This window comes from Nannobrachium achirus (genome assembly GCF_963921795.1).
Source record: "Nannobrachium achirus genome assembly, chromosome: 12".
NCBI lineage: Eukaryota > Metazoa > Chordata > Actinopteri > Myctophiformes > Myctophidae > Nannobrachium > Nannobrachium achirus.
In genome coordinates this window covers 2,831,721-2,856,881 of record NC_137832.1, presented here as the reverse complement: position 1 = coordinate 2,856,881, position 25,161 = coordinate 2,831,721, and the positions used below count along the sequence as shown (strand labels likewise).

General features: G+C 41.5%; 1 protein-coding gene across 1 annotated transcript in view; it reads left to right on the top strand.

The window, feature by feature from the left end:
* The window catches only part of LOC308295131 (H-2 class II histocompatibility antigen, E-S beta chain-like), a 49,365-nt gene that overhangs the window by 4,962 nt on the left and 19,242 nt on the right, over positions 1-25,161 (top strand). The gene's annotated exons all lie outside the window — the stretch shown is intronic.

Below are 25,161 nucleotides of genomic sequence, written 5' to 3'. Positions count from 1 at the left end.
ACCGTACAACAGCCCTGCTTATCGGGCTCAGCCTTTTTAGCATGATGGGTTGTGTGTTGGACTGATAAGTGAGAGCCTCGGGTTTGACCCCCGCTTCTGTGCATCGCCACTTATCAAGGACCCCTGGAAGTCCCTGGACCTCACTTTGAGAACCAATGCGCTACAATATAGTGTCATAGTAGCCTATAAAAAAAAAAAAAAAAAAATGTAAGACGAGAAATTAAGTCATATCATTTAAAACAGGGGGTTTGTGCAGTCAGTTAGCCTGCCAACAACGCTTAAAGTAAATTAGTTAATTTTCAGCATTGTTTTCTTGATGGGCCGAGAACAATCACACTAACAACAGTACAATCACACTAACCAACAGTACAATCACACTAACAAACAGTACAATCACACTAACCAACAGTACAATCACACTAACCAACAGTACAATCACACTAACCAACAGTACAATCACACTAACCAACAGTACAATCACACTAACCAACATCACACTGACCAACAGTACAATCACACTAACCAACCGTACTATCACACTGACCAACAGTACAATCACACTAACCAACAGTACAATCACACTAACCAACAGTACAATCACACTAACCAACAGTACAATCACATGAACCAACAGTACAATCACACTAACCAACAGTACTATCACACTAACCAACAGTACAATCACACTAACCAACAGCTGAAATTCATTTGGGAGCGCAGCTGACTGACATGTCCTATCAATCAAAGCCAAGAGCCATTCAAGGAGAGTTGCATCATCTCCGTTCACATGGGGCCAGAGTTGGGAGAACTCTCTAATACAAGGCTCTGGCCAACCTAAGGGCACCTAAGGGCATGCGTAGCCTGTTTTGAGAAACGTCATCGTCGTAAGGCACCCTTCCCTTAGTGTTTTGGGAAACCAAAGTCTGTCTTAACTGTCTCTCTTCTTCTTCTACCAGGTCGTGTTCTGGTGCCAACAACAAATGACGATCTTTAGACTCCTCCCACACACCCAGGTTCACTTCCTCTTTCTTTTTAATTCACTTTTATTTAAAATGTATAAAAGTGTATAAAACTAGAACACATGCTTGTGTAAGAAGTGAAACAACCAGACTAGGACATTAGGATTAAAACCAGGGCCGGATCTAGCCTAGGACTGGGGGGCAAGAAGAAACACAAGGTGTGCCACCTTCCTGATAGGGACTCAAAACCCCCAAAATGCATAGAAAACTATGCATTTTGTCACAGTTATACCTACTGTATAACACAATACAAACACAAGAGATCTTACACCTGCATCAGGATACTGTATCACAGGTTATAACAACTTCTATTCATACCATAATGCCTCCCAAAAACGATTAATACAGGAAGTGAAGTTCCTGTGATTCAGTTCAGTGAAGAGACGACACAATGCAGACAAACTCTGAACCAATCATTTGAACGCAACATTTCAGTGAACTGAACCCAGTGATTCAGTACATTGAAAACACAAAGTATTGGTCACATGTTGTTAGAATGGACTGAATTGTTTCTACTCTGATGGTTACTGTAGTTACAGGGAGGATGCTGGGAGCTTAGCTATTTAAGTTTACTAATAACTTGTTCATGATCTATTAACTATTTATAGCATGGTTTTAAATCATTACAACATTAAAGGAGCTATAGTCAACTTTTTCTTGAAAAACGGATGCTAAAATAAAAATAATGTTTCGAAAATAATTTATAAAAAAATAAGCTTCATATAATGTGTTTCTATAAAATAATGACCACAAAAAGCGTAAAATAATGATAAAATAATCATTTTGGCCATTGTCAGACCGACACTTTGTTTACATTCTAGTCTATAGACTAGGATGTAAACAAAGTGTCGGCCCTACAATGAAAAAGTTGACTATAGCTCCTTTAACCAACTGTTAACAATCATTTAACAAGTGATTAATAACACATTAACCAGTAATGTGTGAATGATTGATTTACTATTATAAGGGAAGGTTGTTCTAAAGTGTTTACATTTTAACACTGTTAATAATATCTGATTCTTATTGGTTCATTGTCTTTTCACAGAACACCTGGATGTGTTTACAGAGAGGCCCTCTGGTGGAGAGAGGAGGAAATACATGTGTGTCCAATCAGCTTTTAAATGGGGCTTTTAAGCCGTGACATCATTTTGTAGGCAGAGGAGAATCTGCCCCCAGAGCATTTTCTGTCCCTCGCTATTTCAAAAAACAACGACTAAAGAATAACGACTAAAGTATAATTCTAACACTTTCCTTTCAACAACAAAGAGAAGAAAAATGTGTAAATAGTAAAAATAGTAAAAAGATTCACGGAAACTGGGGGCAGAAATTCTCCTCTGCCTACAAAATGATGTCATACTTAACAGCCCCATAGTCATAGCAGCAGCACAGTGATGACATCAGCAACCTTTTAAATAGTCAAGGAAGCAGCAGCACAGTGATGACATCATCAACCTTTTTCACAAACGTGTCTTTTAAACAAAATGCTAACTGGCTAGCCAAGGCTAACGATAATCAGTTTGGACGATTCATCAAATTACCTTTATAGTTTGTGTGGTCAGAAAACACAAACATCATATTTTAGTTCTACACGATAAAACATTAAATAAATGATCAGAGTTGTTCATAACATTAATTTTAATATCATCTGAATGGAAGTCAGTCAGCCATGTTTGTGAAAAAGGTTTTATTGTTTTATAATTGTCATCAATAAGTCATGTATTATGTAATCATTTATAATGTATGATAATTAATGTGTTACGATTATTATGACATCACTGTTTCCCTGTGATGGGTGGACCTAGAGCCTCTAGGGTGGTCTGAGGTGATGGGTGGACCTAGAGCCTCTAGGGTGGTCTGAGGTGATGGGTGGACCTAGAGCCTCTAGGGTGGTCTAAGGTGATGAGTGGACCTAGAGCCTCTAGGGTGGTCTGAGGTGATGGGTGAGGTGATGGGTGGACCTAGAGCCTCTAGGGTGGTCTGAGGTGATGGGTGGACCTAGAGCCTCTAGGGTGGTCTGAGGTGATGGGTGGACCTAGAGCTTCTAGGGTGGTCTGAGGTGATGGGTGGACCTAGAGCCTCTAGGGGGGGGTCTGAGGTGATGGGTGGACCTGGTTTGGACCATGGTGGGCTGTCACAGTCTAGGAAATGAATGGTAAACAGTGATGACATGCAATCATTTATATGAATTAATCATTGATATGTAATCATTATGTAATCATTTACAATATGTAATCATGAGAAGAGGAGCAGATCTCAGTACAACTTGGAGAGGAACCACAAACAATGAATCTTCTCATCAATAAAATCACCAACATAGAGTTAACGCTAGGATTTTAAACTAACTAATAATGTCCACAATGATTACAGTTTGTCTGACATTTGCCAGATCTACGTTCACTACATGAAACATTGTTGTTATAATGTAATTAATTAATTATAGGTTGACATCGCATGACTAACAACCTAATCCATATTAAAGTATAGATTGCTTAAGTTTTTAATTAAATAATTACAATCTATGGAAAGCATTCTGTGAATTTCACTTCCTCCCTTTGCACTCCAAGCCCTTAAATAAGTGTATAATTTGGACAGTTTAGAATTCCTTGTTCAGTATTTATTCTTTATCGTTCCGTTTTCAACTCCACTACTGTTTCTATCCGTTCATATTGGCTTCATTTAAACTATTCAGTAATTAAACTATTTAACAGTTAGACCAGTTCACAGCTCTGTGGATTTATGTTGTTAATGATCAGGAACTCGGTGGCAAAAACAAACCTTCATAAAGTATTGTGTTTACTGTATGTGAGAATGATTTCTAAAGTGGAATCAGCTTCTATTAAACATATATTTTAAATTACATCATTTATTTCTAAAGACGTTATTAGAGGAAACACCTCCTTCTGCCTGGGATCTGCACCCCTGACCATGAATGGTTTGATGTTCATGTTAGATTGTGGCTTTAATTTGCTTGGTTTGATTGGAATGACACAATGTATCAATAAAGGAATCAGAAACATGTTTTCTTACATTTCACTCATACAGTATTTGGTCTTAACTTTCTGTTAAGAGAATAATCTTCAGTGAACTCTGCTGAACTTGAACACAGTGTTTTATGTTGTAATAATTGTCCTCTTACTCCATGCTGAACGCTGCGTCTAGAAAGGCTTGACTGCACTTAGTTGAGTGTGGTGTCACGCACCCATAATGGCAGATCTGCAAGCTCACAGTGTATGCACGACACCATATGAGCTTGAAGCTCAGCTGTTTTTGGTGCACAAGCATATCAAGACAAGCCCTTGCATTTGAAACCAAAGCCGGCTACACACATGTCCAGACCAGTGGTCTTCATCTGAGACTGATAAGGTTTGACAGACAGACAGACAGACAGACAGACAGACAGACAGACAGACAGACAGACAGACAGACAGACAGACAGTAAAACAAGCTAAAAGGAGAGCATGTGTTGAGATGAAAGTGAGAAAAATAGCACACATTGAGGTTTAAGACTGAATAATGAACATCACACCAGTGTTACAGAAACACATTAATGTTATATTCACTTTGTGGATGTTTTTCTTTTGTGACTAGCAGCCTGTCATTCTAATGTTCATTTAAAATGAGACATTCCTCTAAATATGTCTAGAAATGGCAAAACAAAAGTTCATTTCAGGACCCACACAGTCAGTACTTCTGTATGAGACATGGACCCTCACAGTGGAGTCAGTACTGCTGTATGAGACATGGACCCTCACAGTGGAGTCAGTGCTGCTGTATGAGACATGGACCCTCACAGTGGAGTCAGTACTGCTGTATGAGACATGGACCCTCACAGTGGAGTCAGTGCTGCTGTATGAGACATGGACCCTCACAATGGAGTCAGTACTGCTGTATGAGACATGGACCCTCACAGTGGAGTCAGTACTGCTGTATGAGACATGGACCCTCACAGTGGAGTCAGTACTGCTGTATGAGACATGGACCCTCACAATGGAGTCAGTAGTGCTGTATGAGACATGGACCCTCACAGTGGAGTCAGTACTGCTGTATGAGACATGGACCCTCACAGTGGAGTCAGTACTGCTGTATGAGACATGGACCCTCACAATGGAGTCAGTACTGCTGTATGAGACATGGACCCTCACAGTGGAGTCAGTACTGCTGTATGAGACATGGACCCTCACAGTGGAGTCAGTGCTGCTGTATGAGACATGGACCCTCACAGTGGAGTCAGTACTGCAATTACACTTAAATTGGATTATTATTTACATTTTTAAATTGACATTAAATGAAGGAGAATGTGATGCTGTGTGCCCATCAGTCCAAAGGGTTGCAGTATTAGTCTACCTTTTATGTCAGATGGTGGTTTAAGTCTCAGCTCAACTCAAACTTTATTTATAAATCTATATCAATCTGAAATTCTCATTATTGGTCCCGACGCCCTCACCCGCTCCACCATAAACTTCTCCCTCAACATTGATGGCTCCACTATCACCCCCTCTACCAAAGTTCACAACCTCGGTGTCATCCTGGATCCCACCCTCTCCTACCAATCCCATGTCAACAACATTACTAAAACAGCCTTTTTCCACCTCCGTAACATTGCTGGCCTCCGTCCCACACTCATCCATGCCTTCATCACATCCAGACTCCACTACTGCAACAGCCTCCTCTACGGTGCCACCTACAAAGTTCTCAACAAACTACAATATGTTCAAAACTCTGCTGCTCGCCTCCTCACCAAAACCCCATCAAGAGACCACATCACCCCAGTTCTCCATGACCTCCATTGCCTCCCAGTAAAATACAGAATCGATTTCAAAATACTGACCAGTAAGGCTTTTGCCAAAATCTTCCTGGTCCATGTTGATGACATGAGTGTAGACATACTGTGTAGTGATTTTCGTGATTTTAGGGCAAAATCTGTAGGAGCAGTGTCCAAAAATGTGTTTTTAAAAATCGGCCTGGAGGTGGCGCTATATGGGACAGTTTCATGTTGATGGGATGAGTGTAGACATACTGTGTACCGATTTGCGTGATTTTAGGGCGAAAATTGTAGGAGCAGTGTAAAATGTGTTTTGCAAGAATCGGCCTCATGGTGGCGCTAGAAGAGGGCCATGTGAGAAATGAGGGGTGGGGTCTCCGCGCCGGCAAGGCGGACGAATAGGTATCGGCCCCGGCTGTCCCGGTCGCTCCTAGCCGGAGTTACGGCATTTTATGTGAGCTGCAGTGTAGGGGGTCCTCCACTGGGGGCGCCACCACTTTTGCATCTGTTCTGGAGCACCAGGAGTCGGTGGTCCCCGGGAATTCCCCGTGAGCAGCCCCGTTGGGGTGGTCATTTGGTCATGTTTGCGCATTTGGTCATTTTTTACATCTGGGGGTCCCCCAGGGACCTGGGGGTCCCTGGAGCTCCGGGGGTCCTTGGAGGTTGTAGTTTGGCAGCCAAGGAACGTGTGTGCAAAATTTGGCATGGATCGGGGCAACGGTTGCGGAGATATAAGCAGGGAAAAAGTGTGACGTGTGAGGTGTGACAGACAGACTGACAGACAGACGGAGGGACGGAGTTACTTACACTTTGTGGTGGTTTTGATAGTAAAGTGCGACCTATGGTCGCAATCACCACCTACAAGGCTCTCAACAACCAGGCTCCCTGTTATCTCTCTTACCTCGTCAAACCCCATGTTCCCTCCTCTGCCCCCTCAGATCTGGCAATGCCAACCTCCTGGAATTCACCCATAAAGCAAATAAACGCACCTGGGGTGACAGAGCTTTTTCAGTTGCAGCCCCCACCCTTTGGAACCCACTCCCACCTCATATAAAAGCCGCCCCCACCCTTGCTGTGTTCAAATTCTCCCTCAAAACTCACCTCTTTAGACTTGCTTTCCCTTCCTAACTCTTATCTCCCTCTCAGCTATTTTAAATTTGTCCTGTGTCCTTTTTAGCCTTTTAACTTTTTTACTATTTTCTTAATAACGTTTTTTACTTTTATTTTGTTCTGTAAAGCGACTTTGGGTACCTAGAAAAGCGCTAAATCTGATGTATTATTATTATTAGTATAAAGCACATTGCATCGAGCCAAAGGTCGACCAAAGTGCTGTCCATCCATCCATCCATCCATCCATCTTCAACTGCTTATCCGGAATCGGGTCGCGGGGGTAACTGTTCCAACTGAGACTTCCAGATTTCCTTATCCCGAGCAACTTCCTCCACTCCCTCAGGGAGTATACGGAGGCGTTCCCAAGCCAGTTTGGAGATATAATCCTTCCATCTGGTCTTTGGTCTGCCACGGGGTCTCCTCCCAGTGGGACGTGCATCGAGGACCTTCCTAGGAAGGCGCTCGGGGGACATCCGTACTAGATGCCCGAACCGCCTAAGCTGACTCCTTTCCAAGTGTAGGAGCAGCGGTTCTACTCCAAGTCTCTCTCGGGTGATTGAACTTCTCATCCTATCTCTAAGGGAGATACCAGCCACCCGTCTGAGGAAACCCATTTCGGCAGCTTGCACCCACGACCATAGGCGACTCTAGCCTCTTCCAGCAAGGGGTGCACGACCTCTATTACCTCATGCACGCGCGCGTGCACGACGTTCGCGCGCGCGAAAAAAATTGCGGATATTAGCGGTTTTGTAATGTTGTTTTAGCGGATTTCTGCAGTTAATTTTGTACCCAAATGTAAAAATAAGTTACTTGCGGTTATCGGTTTCAAGTTAAAATCGGTTCGGTTCTACACGGCGGCAGAACCATTTTGGGCTTAATATAATAGGGTTTATAAAAGCATGATCTGACTGTCTTAGTCTTACCTTGGGCTGGTCAGGAGGAAATGGTTCAGTCACGCACAGTGAGACAAGAGTCCTGGCTGATAGAGCCTGAGGTCTGTGTTTTGTAGAGGAAAGTCAGGTACAAAATGATCCTCTCCATGTGATGTTTCAGGGCAAGCAGCTATATTATAATATCTACCGGTAGTCACGTCCATAGTAGTGAAGAGCTCGAACTCCATGCTTTATCTTTAACAGATGTTGTTTTCAATTTCAATACTGGCGCGTGGATATGACATCACATCAGGAGGGGAGGGGGGGGCTGCCTGGAGCTGCCAGCCTCTATCACTACCACTAGGGGGTGTTGTTGTATTCGGTCTGAGTGGATGTAAAGTTACATTACAAAAAAAAAAAAAAATCAAAATGGCCGCCTGGCGGCCAGGGGTTGCACGTGCACCCTAGGACACCCCTTAAAATCGCCTATGCCCACGACCTTATACTTTCTGTCATGACCCACAATTCATGGCCATAGGTGAGAGTAGGAACGAAGATTGCTCGGTAGACAGAGAGCCCTGCCTTCCGGCTCGACTCTTTTTTTCTTCACAACAGTGCGATTTAGCGACTGCAAAATCGCTCCTGCTGCTCCGATTCTCCGGCTGATCTCTGTCTCTGTCTTCTCCTTTCTTGTGCTGTAAGGGTTAAAACTAAGAAACAAGACAAAAAAAACACATTTAGACAAGAAAACTAAAAGAGGCTTTACAAATAGGCAAAGTCATTAGAAAGATAAATAAAAAGGGCTAACCGAATTACCTAATGTGTTTTTTATTCTCTTCTTTGTTTTTATTTCTTTATTGCACAGCTGCTCTCCTAGATAACTTGTATTATTTTATATTGTTCTTATTGAACTTTGAATCAGTTTAATGAATAACCTTTTCCTCTAAGTAAACGATTTCAGCCTGCATGTCTTCTTTCTCTCACAGTATTGTGTTTCCTTGATATTACAAGTTAAATACACTTTTGTGAATTTCATAACACTGGCCTTTATAGGAAAACCAGACTTCTCTTCAGTCACGCCAGCCCCATACAGTTTAACATAAAACCTTATCAGACGTGTCAACATTAAAGAGTTTGACATACCGGTATGCACACGCCGTGGGCATCCAGGAAGCCTCAAAGGGTAAAAAAAAAGGCAAAATACCCTTTTTTGTTTCGTTTTTGCGTTAACTGCGTTAAAAAATTAATGGCGTTAATAGTTTGATGCGTTAACTAGTTAATAACGCTTTAATTTGTACAGCATTAGTATTGTTCTATTTTTTTATAACAATGTGCGAATTAAACTAAACTAAACTAAACTGAACTGAACTGAACTGAACTGAACTAAAGGAAGTGAAATTCAATATTGAATTCCAAATATTATCAAAGAGTCACCCCTGTACTGGCATCACAGCACCCTAGGGTGATACAACACCCACTTTGAGAAACCTTTCAGTAGAGCAGTTCCCATTTTTTTTTGTCTTAGGGCAACCCATAAATATTTTTGAGCGGTGGTCACAACGCTCCTATACGTGGCCGTGTGTGTGGGTCTGTCTGTCTGTTTGTCTGTTTGTCTGTCTGTCTCCGGGTATGTAGCCTGCCTGCAGTAACCTTTTCTGACCACACATGTTAAGGGAGGGGCGCTGTTGTTCAGGATAGGCCAGGCATAGGCCAGGCACACTCACACACAAACACACACAGGGGGCACACACACACACACACACACACACACACACACACACACACACACACACACAGGGGGCACACACACACACACACACACACACACACACACACACACACACACACACACACACACACACACACACACACACACACACACACACACACACCACCGCTCAGTTCACACGAGTGTGCTTTTTTTTTATCCGAGGCACCCTTACATTATAATTTTCAGTTCCAGCACCGTATATTTAGCATATCGTCATTGTCGGGTGGAAACCTTGTATGTCCAAAACTGTTTGTTTTGTATTTATCATCTATAAAATGTACTAAACTAGTGAAAACAGCAGATCTACAAGCACACAACGCCTGGCATCGTGAGGCGTTGTGCTTGTAGATCGGCTGTTTTCACTAGTTTTGTGCGACAGCCTTGTATGATGAAGCAGGGCTTTGCTTTACCAAAAGACGTACCGGTACATATTTGAAACTTGGAGATACAAGGTTTCTGCCCGACAGTGATGATATTTTAGTGATTATGTTGCGAGGAATACATTGAGATAATAGCCATTTTGGTTAGAACTGACTGAAAATAACTTTTTACTTCAAGTTTAAAATGATACAATTTTTTTTTTCAAGTGTCCAAATAAATTCCAAATATGATCAAATTATCTCGCGGCACCCCTGGACTGCCGTCACGGCACCCCAGGGTGCCCCGTCACCCACTTTGAAAACCCCTGCAGTAGACTACAGTTGTCTCTCAGTGGGTGTCTATCTCCCAGAATCTCTCCCATTTAGTGCCACCTTCAGGAAGATTTTTTAAAACACTTTTTTGGACACTGCTCCTACACATTTTGTCCTAAAATCACGCAAACCGGTACACAGTATGTCTACACTCATGTCATCAACATGGATCTGTCCCATATAGCGCCACCATCAGGCCGATTTTTCAAACACATTTTTGGACACTACTCCTACACATTGTGCCCTAAAATCACGCTGCGACCTGACGGTCGCTTATCTCCCGATTAGGGAGTCTTACTGGTCCAGACTAGTATTGAGGTAGTTAAAATGGTATTGATCCAGACTAGTATAGAGGTAGTTAAATGGTATTGATCCAGACTAGTATAGAGATAGATTCAAGATTCAAGATTAATTTATTTGGTCCCGAAGGAAATTTGTCTTGGACATGCAGGCTGCTACATAACATACAACAGGACAAGACAGACAGAAAGTAGATTACAACGAATAGTGCACAACACACAGTGCTGACATACAGCTCAAGTGCATACATTACATTACATTACACTAGTCACCCCTACTAACGGCCTGAGTTTTCTTGTTGTGTCTTCTCCCTCCCTCCCTCTCTCTCTCTCTCTCTCTCTCTCTCCCTCTCTCTCTCTCTCTCTCTCTCTCTCTCTCTCTCTCTCTCTCTCCCTCTCCCTCTCCCTCTCTCTCTCTCTCTCTCTCTCTCTCTCTCTACTTTCTCATCCTGACAATAAGACACCAGCTGCCCTGAATCTAGAGGTCAGAGGTCACTCTGTCAGATGTCCAAACCTGCTACTGTTCACCTTTCTAATGCAAAAGCAGCAACAGTAGATCTACAGCATAAACTGTGTGGCTTCATGCCATGCTTCCAGCTTGTAGATCTGCTACCTGTGATGCTTTTGTGTGACGCTGTAGTATGAACAAGTAGAGCGTTAATTTACACAAAAAATAAACACACACACACAGCAAAGTTAGAATATGACAACAACAATATACTGCAGTAGTTAGCTGATGCCGTGAGATCCAGTTTCTAAAAACAGGAAGAAAAACAATATTGTTCCGGTTCTTCTGTTCCCCACATAATGCAAATCAAGTAATTTAGTCTCGCTAGTCAGGATAGGAGTTAGAACTATAGAAATAATTCAATTCTGGGAAATTGCAAGACTGGCATTCTAGATAGCCATGTCGTGTGAACCTTGACCTATTTAAGGTCAAGTAAATAGTCTGGATTGTTTATCTATTCTGGGACGAAACACTAAGAACTTAAATGTGTTGTCCCTTAGGCAACCACACTAATAACAGATGGACATAACAAACCATTAATATACCTAAAGTTAAAGTTATTTCTGCTCCAGACCGGATCAGAAAATGGTATTGATCCCAAACTAGTATAGAGGTAGTTAAAATGGTATTGATTCAACTAGTATAGAGATAGTTAAAATGGTATTGATCCAGACTAGTATAGAGGTAGTTAAAATGGTATTGATCCAGACTAGTATAGAGGTAGTTAAAATGGTATTGATCCAGACTAGTATAGAGATATTTAAATGGTATTGATCCAGACTAGTATAGAGGTAGTTAAAATGGTATTGATCCAGACTAGTATAGAGGTAGTTAAAATGGTACTGATTGTGACCGTCAGGTCGCATTTACTATCAAAACCTCGACCAGCTGTCTGTCTGTCTGTCTGTCTGTCTGTCTGTCACATGTCACACTTTTGCCCTGCTCATATCTCCGCAACCGTTGCCCCGATCCATGCCAAATTTTGCACACACACTCCTTGCCTGCCAAACCACAACCTACACCCATCAATTCACACATGACCCTCTTCTAGCGCCACTATGAGGCCGATTCTTGCAAAACACATTTTTGGGCGCAGCTCCTACAATTTTTGCCCTAAAATCACGCAAATCGGTACACAGTATGTCTACACTCATGTCATCAACTGGATCTCTCCCATTTAGTGCCACCTTCAGGATGATTTTTTAAAACACTTTTTTGGACACTGCTCCTACACATTTTGTCCTAAAATCACGCAAACCGGTACACAGTATGTCTACACTCATGTCATCAACATGGATCTGTCCCATATAGCGCCACCATCAGGCCGATTTTTCAAACACATTTTTGGACACTACTCCTACACATTTTGCCCTAAAATCACGCTGCGACCTGACGGTCGCTTATCTCCCGATTAGGGAGTCTTACTGGTCCAGACTAGTATTGAGGTAGTTAAAATGGTATTGATCCAGACTAGTATAGAGATAGTTAAAATGGTATTGATCCAGACTAGTATAGAGGTAGATTCAAGATTCAAGATTAATTTATTTGGTCCCGAAGGAAATTTGTCTTGGACATGCAGGCTGCTACATAACATACAACAGGACAAGACAGACAGAAAGTAGATTACAACGAATAGTGCACAACACACAGTGCTGACATATACAGCTCAAGTGCATACATTACATTACATTACACTAGTCACCCCTACTAACGGCCTGAGTTTAGCAGATTAACGGATATGGGAATGAATGAGTATTTTGTATCTGTTCAAATGTCTTTTCTTGTTTTTAACTGGGACTCTATAACGTCTACCAGAGGGTAGCAGTTCGTATTCTGAATGCAGAACATGAGAGGGGTCAGCAATTATTCTCTTAGCTTTCTTAACTACACTTTCCTCAAATATTGCTTGAAGGGTGGGGTGCTCCCTCACACCCATCACCTTCAATGCAATCCTAGTCTATTAATCTGTGCTTTGGACCTCACAGTCAAATTACCAAACCACACACAAATTGTATAACGGTAATTACTCTCGATCACAGCATGATAGAAAAGCAACATCACTCTCTGCTGGACACCAAACACCCTGAGCCTACGCAGAAAGTGAAGTCGCTGCTGGATCTTAGTACACACATGATTAACATGGACATCCCAGGATAACTTGCTGTCAATATGCACACCCAAGTATTTGTATGAATCGACCTGAGCAATATTGACATTATTTATGAGTAATGGAGTGTGGTCCCCCACATGACCTGGATCGAAAACCATTTCTTCAGTTTTTTTTTGTGTGTTAACAGTGAGGTGATGGTCCTCACACCACTGTACAAAACTGCTTACCTCCTGCTCATACACAGAGGTGCTTGTCTTATCATCTATAAGACCCAAAATGGCTAAAATGGTATTGATCCAGACTAGTATAGAGATAGTTAAAATGGTATTGATCCAGACTAGTATAGAGATAGTTAAAATGGTATTGATCCAGACTAGTATAGAGATAGTTAAAATGGTATTGATCCAGACTAGTATAGAGATAGTTAAAATGGTATTGATCCAGACTAGTATAGAGATAGTTAAAATGGTATTGATCCAGACTAGTATAGAGATAGTTAAAATGGTATTGATCCAGACTAGTATAGAGATAGTTAAAATGGTATTGATCCAGACTAGTATAGAGATAGTTAAAATGGTATTGATTGTGACCGTATGTCGCTACTTAGTGCCACTTAGATCACATGACCAGAGTGTTTTAAAGACATGATGGTTTCAGCAGTCAGATGTAATGAGGCTTGGATTGATGTTTAATGATCATAAACAGCATTTTACCAGCTTGAGCTTGGAGATCTATAGTTTGTAGATCTGCTATTTTTGGTTTTGTGTAGAGAAAGAAAATAGTGAACCAAGGTCAGAGCCAAAGGTCAAGTTTACTAAGTATTGATGGTTTAAATGGTTAAATGTCTGATCATGAATCCATCATACTAATTAAAATCATACTCAGTCCCACCCCTTGTGACGCCCCTACAGGCAGGGGGCAGTAGAGCAACACACAGCGGATTCATGGCTGCTGTGAAAACTCCAGAGATGATGTTTGAGCTTGGTTGTGCAGCATCAACTTTGTTCAGCAATGTGTTCGTCATGAATATGTAAACAGCGTGCAAGAGTCACAGTTAAGCGACACAGTTCAGTGGGATTTCCTTGTCCACGAACCCCATATACAAACAGTAGCCTAAATGTGTCCCCACTCATTTGAAAAGTTCACATGAGAGCTATCGCGGAGAGGAACATGAACAGTTGAACTTCAAGTAGGTTTGGCACACAGACACAGGCTGACATGATACTGATGAGGTCAGTAACTGACCACATGTCTCCTGGTCAGTCAGAGACTGACTGTGTCAGTGTGGGTCGACAGACCTATTATTTATTTATTATTTCACTGTAAATATATTCTGATTTCTGACTGTTTTCCCCTGTTTTTCTTTTGCATAGTACTGTGTATATGTGTATTTTATTTAATGTATCTATGAATTGAGTACAAAGGACCCCAATGCAAACAAGCCATAGTGCTTTTTTTTATTGACATTAAAGGACAACTCCTCACTAGGCTCATTTTCCTACTTATATTGATCCAAAATGACTGTCCGTTAGGCAGAAATGCCCCTGTTGTCCAGTTTCCCCTGCAGAACCCAGCAGCTCTCATAGCATAGAGTGGAGCCTATAAGCCTATTGATTTTACTCTGTTTGTTGTGGTGTGGTCAAAAGTGTTTTCTAGTTGTCATGAAAAACACAAACACAATCATGTCATAGTTTCCCACACACTGTGATTGGCCAGTACAGTCACTTTGATTGGCACTTGTGAAGGATGCTCACTCGGCTGGTGGAGACAATTGGCTTTCAAAGTTTGGCTTCAAACATTGGCTTTCAAAGTTTGTAAGATTGGTCCGTTTTGGACAAAATGCCTCAAATCACAAACGCAGAGTGCAATTAACATGAAATCGCGCACACACATTCCCACTAGGCGGAGGAAGAAATGCCACTTAAATTTTTTGTAATCAGCCTCATGGTGGCGCTATAACAGGCCAATTGGTGGTTTTACCTATAACTCCACCCATCAGTTTCAAACTTTGTAAGCACACTCCTGATAGGCCAAGGAAAAACCCTTTCCTTGCATTTTTCACATCAGCCTTTTATAGCGCCACAAGGAGGCCGACTTATGTAAGACACATTTTTGGATATTACTCCTTCAGATTTTACCCAAAATTAACACAAATCAGTACACAGTATCTCTACAGTCATATGATCAAGACGGATCTGTCCCATATTAAATATTCCATCCTGATTGGCTAAGATTGGCCTCCAAACTTTGCAGGATTGATCCATTTCGAACAAAATGCCTCAAATCAAACACAGCTTGCAATTGTACTGAAATTGTGCACGCACATTCGCAAAATGCCAAGGAAGAAATTACACTACAAAATGTTCAAATCAGCCTCATGGTGGCGCCATGAAAGGTCTAAGATTGGTGAAGAACACATGCCACCCTTTTTACATTGGCCTATTATAGCACCACCTAGGACGCGTGGCCTGGTGGAGACCTGTGCTCGGAAGAGTACTTCTTCTAGTTTATGAGGTTGTGTTGGCTGTGTGTGGGACAACGAAGGCATGGATGAATTTGTAATGACTACTAATAACATATTCGTGAAAAAAATAAAACACTTTTGACCACAACAATTAGTGTCATAGTGATAGGCTTATAGGATCAACTCTATGCTATGACAGCTGCTGCGTTCTGCAGGGGAAACTGGACAATAGGAGCATTTCTGCCTAGATCCCATGGACAGTCATTTGGGATAAATGTAAGTAGGAAAATTAGCCTAGAAGTGATTTAGGGAGGAGTTGTTCTTTAAATGAAGTAGAATGTGATGCTATGTGTCCATCAGTCCAATAGGTGGCAGTATTAGTCTACCTTTTATGGCAGAGGGTGGTTTAAGACAAGTCTCAGCTCAACTCAAACTTTATTTATAAAGCACATTAAAACTACCCACAGAAGTTCTGTAAGGGTTAAAACAAAGAAACTGACAAAAACTAAGAAAACACATTTAGACAAGAAAAAAAAGAAAAGAGGCAAATAATTCATTAGAAAGAGAAATAAAAAGGACTAAAGTGAAAGTGAAATTAAAGTTTGGGGACTTCCCAGTCAGAAGCTTCAACCACACACACACACACACGCACGCACGCACGCACGCACGCACGCACACACACACACACACACACACACACACACACACACATAGGCGATTTTAAGGGGTGTCCTAGGGTGCACGTGCAACCCCTGGCCGCCAGGCGGCCATTTTGATTTTTTTTTTTTTTGTAATGTAACTTTACATCCACTCAGACCGAATACAACAACACCCCCTAGTGGTAGTGATAGAGGCTGGCAGCTCCAGGCAGCCCCCCCCTCCCCTCCTGATGTGATGTCATATCCACGCGCCAGTATTGAAATTGAAAACATCTGTTAAAAATAAAGCATGGAGTTCGAGCTCTTCACTACTATGGACGTGACTACCGGTAGATATTATAATATAGCTGCTTGCCCTGAAACATCACATGGAGAGGATCATTTTGTACCTGACTTTCCTCTACAAAACACAGACCTCAGGCTCTATCAGCCAGGACTCATGCTTTTATAAACCCTATTATATTAAGCCCCAAATGGTTCTGCCGCCGTGTAGAACCGAACCGATTTTAACTTGAAAAAATGCATTGGGTACAAAATTAACTGCAGAAATCCGCTAAAACAACATTACAAAACCGCTAATATCCGCAATTTTTTTCGCGCGCGCGCGCGAACGTCGTACACGCGGGCTGCGCGCGCGTGCATGAGGTAATAGAGGTCGTGCACCCCTTGCTGGAAGAGGCTAGAGTCGCCTATGCACACACACACACACACACACACACACACACACACACACCTCATGTGACACTTAAATCACATGACCAGAGTGTTTTAAAGACATGATGGTTTCAGCAGTCAGATGTAATGAGGCTTGGATTGATGTTTAATGAACATGAACAGCATTTTACCAGCTTGAGCTTGTAGATCTAGAGTTTGTAGATATGCTATATTTTCGGTTTTGTGCAGTGGAAAGAAAAGAGTGAACCAAGGTCACAGCCAAAGGTCAAGTTTACTAAGTATTGATAAATGTCTGAACATGAATCCATCATACAAATTAAAATAATTAATTAACAAAACAAGTCTATAAATCTATCTGTGAAATCTGTAACTTAATTTTGTACAATATGTAGTGGGGGTCCCTGCTTCATCTCTCATCTATACAATGTGTAGTGGGGGTCCCTGCTTCATCTCTCATCTATACAATATGTAGTGGGGGTCCCTGCTTCATCTCTCATCTATACAATGTGTAGTGGGGGTCCCTGAGGCTGAGGCTTACATTGTCTTATTGTCATGATAAACATGTTTACATAACGTCACCAACAAGAGTCAAATAAAACTAGAAGCAGTGCTCTTCCGAGTACAGGTCTCCACCAGGCTGTGCGTCCTGGTGGTGCTACTGTATAATAGGCCAATGTAAAAAGGGTGGCATATGTTCTTCACCTTAGATCTTTCATGGCAATCGGACGCTGCATGCATGATTTCAAGCATTGTGTTCCAAAAATGTGTTTTGCTAAAGTCTACCTGCTGGTGGCGCTATAACAGGACAATGTTAAAAAGGTAGCATTTGTTCCTTGACCTAGTGGGAATATGTGTGGCAAATGTCACGGTAATCGCAAGCTGCGTTGATGATTTGAGGCATTTTGTTAAAAAACGGAGAAATCCTGCAAACTTTGGAAGCTAATATTAGCCAATCAGGATGGAATGTGAAATATCAGACGGATCGGACTTGATCACATGACTATAGAGATACTGTGTACCGATTTGCATGATTTTTGGATAAAATCTCAAGGAGTAATATCCAAAAATGTGTTTTACATAAGTCGGCCCAAAGGTGGCGCTATAAAAGGCTGATGTGAAAAATGCAGGGCAAAGGTTTATCCTTAGCCTCTAGGGAGTGCGCTTACAAAGTTTGAAACTGATCGGTGGAGTTATAGGTAAAACCACAAATCGGGCTGTTATAGCGCCACCATGAGGCTGATTAAAACAAAATTAAGTGGCATTTCTTCCTCGGCCTAGTGGGAACGTGTGTGCGCGATTTCATGATAATTGCACTTTGCGTTTGTGATTTGAGGCATTTTGTTCAAAACGGCTCAATCCCACAAACTTTGGAAGCCAATCTTAGCCAATCAGGATGGAATATGCAAAATCGGACAGATCCGTGTCGATCACATGACTGTCGAGATATTGCCTACCGATTTGTAGGATTTTTGGACAAAATCTGTAAGAGTAGTGTACAGAAATGTGTTTAGCAAACATCGGCCACTAGTTGGCGCTAGAAAAGGCCCATTTGAAAAATTTAGGGCAGAGGTTCTAGATTGGCATCCAGGGAATGTGTGTGCTCACTTTGGCAGCGACCGGGCCAACGGCGACTGAGATTTGGCGCTCACAAACTGCGAGGACGGACGGACGCACGCACGGACGGACGCACGCACGGACGCACGCACGGACGGACACACGGACGGACACACACACACACACGCGCACACACGCGCACACACGCACACACACGCACACACACGCACACACACACACACACACACACACACACACACACACACACACACACACACACACACACACCTCATGTGACACTTAAATCACATGACCAGAGTGTTTTAATAGTCTAGCAGCAGAGGCCGTCCGATTTTGAGATACCCCTACCCGAGGTATAACCAAACACAACCATGTTTTTTCTTATCTTTAGGGTCTCCCATTAATGAAATGGATTGTTGTGACATTTTATTTTTGGGGGAAATTCGTTTTTTTGGCTATTCTTTATACCTACCCCAATCTCTGAAAAAGGCAAATCCGCCTAGGTCAAAGATGACAAAAATGCCTATAACTTGAGAATGCTCACTCTTATCCTCATAAAATCTGCTGAGATGTGAACCAGGTGTCTACTCTACATCAACAAAGAGTCAGAATGCAATTTACCTAAAGAAATACTGAAATATTATCCTTTAAACACACCTTTAGTTTAGGCGGAAATTGTACTTTTGTGGTGAGAACTACTTTACTTTCTCTCATTTACAAGAAACACATATTTATGTCAAATAAGATGTTCTTGCATTGCCTAAGTTGCTACTAAACAATAACCAGTGTTTGTGTGGAGATAACTTGCACAGTTTTATTGCAAATCAGATTTCTTTAGACACACCGCCTCCACTGAAAAAGACAAATTAGGTAATTCTGAATGGGGAGATGACATTTTGGGGAGGGAAAGTCCATGTGGCTGTACTGTACCACATCACCAAACTATCAGAATATGAATAACCCAATAATGTAGTTTATCTATTCTAAAATGACTAAAACAAGATGGATTATATTTTCATGTATGTTAAAAAATCATTTAAATCAGTATCTCCTACCTAAATCCAAGTTTGAGCTTGTCTTGATATGATGAAATAATAACAACAACAATATAATAATAATACACAATAATACACTAACTTCAATACTGTCCGTATTGACTCAGGCGGCTCTGGCGGCAGCCAAGGAATTCTACAATGTTACTTTCCCAGACCCACCCTCCAGCACCAGTTCTCCCATCCGCATCTCTCTTCCACCTAATCCTATCCCAGGAGACTGCAGTTTGTCACCCTAATTTCCAACCCACCCTCCCTCTTGTGTAGAGCCACAGCATTTCTCCTATACTTGTATTAATATCACTGCAGACAGATTTGTGAGACTGGTTCTCCCAATTACACTTTAACGCAGATTAGTGATTGGTGAACTAGCAACCTTAAGATACCCAGATTCCTATACCCATTCAGATATGGCCACCCCTTAACAGGATCAGCATTAACAAGGCCAGGGGTCCAGACAACAACAACCCCTGTGTGCTCAATGCAGCTGCCAACTGGGCAGTTGGCAGCTGCATTCCAGCATATATTCAACCTCTTCCTGAGGTTGAGTAAAGTAAAATGTCCAGGTGTTTAAGAAGGGACACCCAGTGCATTCAGTGACTACATGCCAGTTAATTGTTTTGACATTGCATGTCAAGAAGATCTTTGAGATTCTGCTCCTGGTAGCAATGTGAGACTTGTTCTTTGACTTCATAAGCATCTTCAATACCATACATCCACAGCAGTTGGCCTTGAAGCTGTCAGTGCAAGTGGGATCTAGGCTTGGTTGCAGACTATGTCACCAACACTGGTGCTCCCCAAGGAGCCATATTGTCACCCTTCCTGTCCACCCTCACAACTTCATGGATGACAATGTAGCTACATAGGGTAGTGACTAGTGAGTGAGCGAGCGAGCGAGCGAGTGTGTGTGCACGCAGGAGCACACATGCGCACACACAGACACCTATCCAAGGGGAGGAGTTGGTGGTGGTGGAAGGAAACCTATTAACACAAGCAATGCAAAAAAAAGAATCAGCCGGTGAGGAAGTTCCAAAGCTTGAGTTAAACAGGACAGTCTGGAGGTGGTCACAGAGGGGAGGAGCAAGCTGTCCTGATGAACTCCTCTCATCTGTTCTATGGTGTGCCAGTGGGGATGAGGAGCACAGTCAGCCACAGATTGATCATCCCAGGGTCAGACACAACATGATTTGGTCAGTCCTTTGTGCCAGTAGTCATCAGTATACACAGCCAAGTCTGACCCCCATAGATTCTATTCTGTTTTTAGGGATTACTGACTTCTGCTTCACTCTGACACAGAGTATTACAGATCCAATCATGCCCACATTAGTTTTGACCAAGAGAGAACATGCAAAGAGCAAGGTTATTGAATGGGATTAAGTAAGACCCTGTCCCAGAGTTCGTTTCGAAGAGTCCTTGAGCAAGACTCAAAATCCCTAGTTGCTCCCGGTGCCTTGCATGGTTTCCTCCGCCATCGGTGTATGAATGTGTGTGTGAATGGGTGAATGTAATGCACAATCTTTGTAAAGCACCTTGGATAAAGGTGCTATACAAATGCACCATTTGCCATGTATCCATATTGTCTTTCTATATGGATTCCATACCTCCAAAAACACCTGATAATTGATTTATTTTAGTGTTAGTGAATGTCAAATGATAAGGACTTATAACCTTATAATTTGGTATATATCCAAAAGTCGAGTGTTATTTATCCATGGAAATCTTCGCCTATATATAGAGAGAGGCTTAAAATACACAGGTGAAATTATCACTTGTGTAATCAGACAGTGTCTTGAAAAGCCAGATATCATTATTTTGCCCTGGTACGCTCCAGAAAGACCACTTTCTACTTTTTTTCTGAATTTAGTTGCCAATTTTATCCTTGCCTTAAAATACATTTCCACTGGGGATTAGCATGGATAGATCTAGCGTAGAGCAACAGGGCTTGGGGAATTGGCTTCAACACCAAATTGGGAATACGGAAGGGAAAAAATGTTTTCTTTTATTACCCTTTTTATGGGCAGGATTCTCTTCATTCTACATTAGAATGTTATGTTCTATGATAGCTTCAGATCTCATGCTACTTTGTGTCAATAACCATTGTGATGGGAATGGGATTTGGGGTGTCATCACTTTGTATACCTGCCTTAACATGACACTGCATTTCAATAAAAAAGATTTGAAAAGAAAGAAAATACATTTCCACAACAATTACTTTATGAATGGGAGTAGTAGGGGAAAAAAGGCATTGCTGTGTTTTGATCAATGTAGTCATTTTAGATCAAATATATTATTGGTTTATTCATATAGTGATAGTTTGGTTCTGTGGTACAGTACAGCCAACTGGACCTCCCAAAAATGACTTTCAGTATGTCACCTAACTCCCTAATTTGTCTTTTTCAGTGGAGGGGGTGTGTCTAAAGAAATCTGATTTGCAATAAAACTGTACAAGCTATCTCCACACAACCACTGGTTATTGTTTAGTAGCATCTTAGGCAATGCAGTAACATCTTATTTGACATAAATGTATGTTTTTCTAATGAGTAAATGAGAGACAGTAAAGAAGTCCTCACCACAAAAGTACAATTTCCGCCTAAACTAAAGGTGTGTTTAAAGGATAATATTTCAGTATTTCTTTAGGTACATTCCTTTCTGACTCTTTGTTGATGTAGGGTAGACACCTGGTTCACATCTCAGCAGATTTTATGAGGATAAGAGTGAGCATTCTCAAGTTATAGGCATTTTTGTCATCTTTGACCTAGGCGGATTTGCCTTTTTCAGAGATTGGGGTAGGTCTAAAGAATAGCCAAAAAAACACATTTCCGCCAAAAGTAACATTTCACAACAATCCATTTCATTAATGGGAGACCCTAAAGAGAAGAAAAAACATGGTTGTGTTTGGTTATACCTCGGGTAGGGGTATCTCAAAAACTAAGGCCTTTTTTGAGGGCTTGCTGCAGGTCTATAAAGACATGATGGTTTCAGCAGTCAGATGTAATGAGGCTTGGATTGATGTTTAATGAACATGAACAGCATTTTACCAGCTTGAGCTTGTAGATCTAGAGTTTGTAGATATGCTATATTTTCGGTTTTGTGCAGTGGAAAGAAAACAGTGAACCAAGGGCACAGCCAAAGGTCAAGTTTACTAAGTATTGATAAATGTCTGAACATGAATCCATCATACAAATTAAAATAATTAATTAACAAAACAAGTCTATAAATCTATCTGTGAAATCTGTAACTTAATTTATTACAATATGTAGTGGGGGTCCCTGCTTCATCTCTCATCTATACAATGTGTAGTGGGGGTCCCTGAGGCTGAGGCTTACATTGTCTTATTGTCATGATAAACATGTTTACATAACGTCACCAACAAGAGTCAAATAAAACTAGAAGCAGTGCTCTTCCGAGCACAGGTCTCCACCAGGCTGTGCGTCCTGGTGGTGCTACTGTATAATAGGCCAATGTAAAAAGGGTGGCATATGTTCTTCACCTTAGATCTTTCATGGCAATCGGACGCTGCATGCATGATTTCAAGCATTGTGTTCCAAAAATGTGTTTTGCTAAAGTCTACCTGCTGGTGGCGCTATAACAGGACAATGTTAAAAAGGTAGCATTTGTTCCTTGACCTAGTGGGAATATGTGTGGCAAATGTCACGGTAATCGCAAGCTGCGTTGATGATTTGAGGCATTTTGTTCAAAAACGGAGCAATCCTGCAAACTTTGGAAGCTAATATTAGCCAATCAGGATGGAATGTGAAATATCAGACGGATCGGACTTGATCACATGACTATAGAGATACTGTGTACCGATTTGCATGATTTTTGGATAAAATCTCAAGGAGTAATATCCAAAAATGTGTTTTACATAAGTCGGCCCAAAGGTGGCGCTATAAAAGGCTGATGTGAAAAATGCAGGGCAAAGGTTTATCCTTAGCCTCTAGGGAGTGCGCTTACAAAGTTTGAAACTGATCGGTGGAGTTATAGGTAAAACCACAAATCGGGCTGTTATAGCGCCACCATGAGGCTGATTAAAACAAAATTAAGTGTCATTTCTTCCTCGGCCTAGTGGGAACGTGTGTGTGCGATTTCATGATAATTGCACTTTGCATTTGTGATTTGAGGCATTTTGTTCAAAACGGCTCAATCCCACAAACTTTGGAAGCCAATCTTAGCCAATCAGGATGGAATATGCAAAATCGGACAGATCCGTGTCGATCACATGACTGTCGAGATATTGCCTACCGATTTGTAGGATTTTTGGACAAAATCTGTAAGAGTAGTGCACAGAAATGTGTTTAGCAAACATCGGCCACTAGTTGGCGCTAGAAAAGGCCCATTTGAAAAAGGTTCTAGATTGGCATCCAGGGAATGTGTGTGCTCACTTTGGCAGCGACCGGGCCAACGGCGACTGAGATTTGGCGCTCACAAACTGCGAGGACGCACGGACGCACGCACGGACGCACGCACGGACGGACACACGGACGGAGGGGAAAACATACTCTCCCTCAGCCTTCGGCTGGTGGAGACAACAAACAATAAATAAATGTAGTCTGTCTGTCAGGTTGATCAACATGTCTCCCTGGTAACTGGTGATGTCTAATAAAATAATCATTCTGATTGGCTGCTGAATCTGGGGTTTTGTGGATGTATCTTGAAGATTTGGTTTTGTGTTTAAAGTGTTGATAAATGTTCTGAAATAGATTTTGAAAAAGATTTCAATAAATCTCAATAAGTCTTAGAAATTATGAAAAACAAAACAATGCATGTGTTAAAATAATCTCTCTCTCTTCCTCTCTGAAGAATCATTCTGATTGGCTGCTGAGTGAATCAGGAAGTGAAATTCAGATTTGAGTTTCCTGTCAGAAGCTTTGGTTCAACCCAAACACACACACACACACACACACACACACACACACACACACACACACACACACACACGCACACACACACACACACACACACACACACACACACACACACACACACACACACACACACACACACACACACACACACAGTGTGTTGTGTCATTTAACCCCATCAAAGCAGGGTTGTAGGCTGAGACCTTCTGGTCATTTCACTGAAGGATTCTCACCAGGGTCTGGATGGCTTTGAACTGGCATTATTTGACCAAATAAAATCAATCAATAAATCATATCAGACTTTCATAGATTAGTTTTACTACCTGATTAGTCTGGATATTCTCTTTGGATGTTATTTTAGTTTTTTTGTCTCATAATTTCTATGTTTTCATTTAGTGAAAAAGTGCTTTGACAAATTAATGATCAGTCTAATTAATTAGACACAATTCACAAATATTCATCCAATATTTTGCAAAATAGAAAACACTGTGATGCACTTCTGTTACACAATGATACAGTTATCATTCAGTTATCATTCATTATTCAGTTATCAGTCAACAACTGTTGTTTCTAACAATGTGATCAAACCAGTTGGACAATAGAATCACATCATGTGATTCAGGAGTGTTTAATGTTCACAGATGGTGTGTCAGTCGCATTAATGTGCCTTTCACTTAGTTTAGTTTATTTGATTTCATGCAATGCTGAATATTGGGTTTATTTGGTATTAG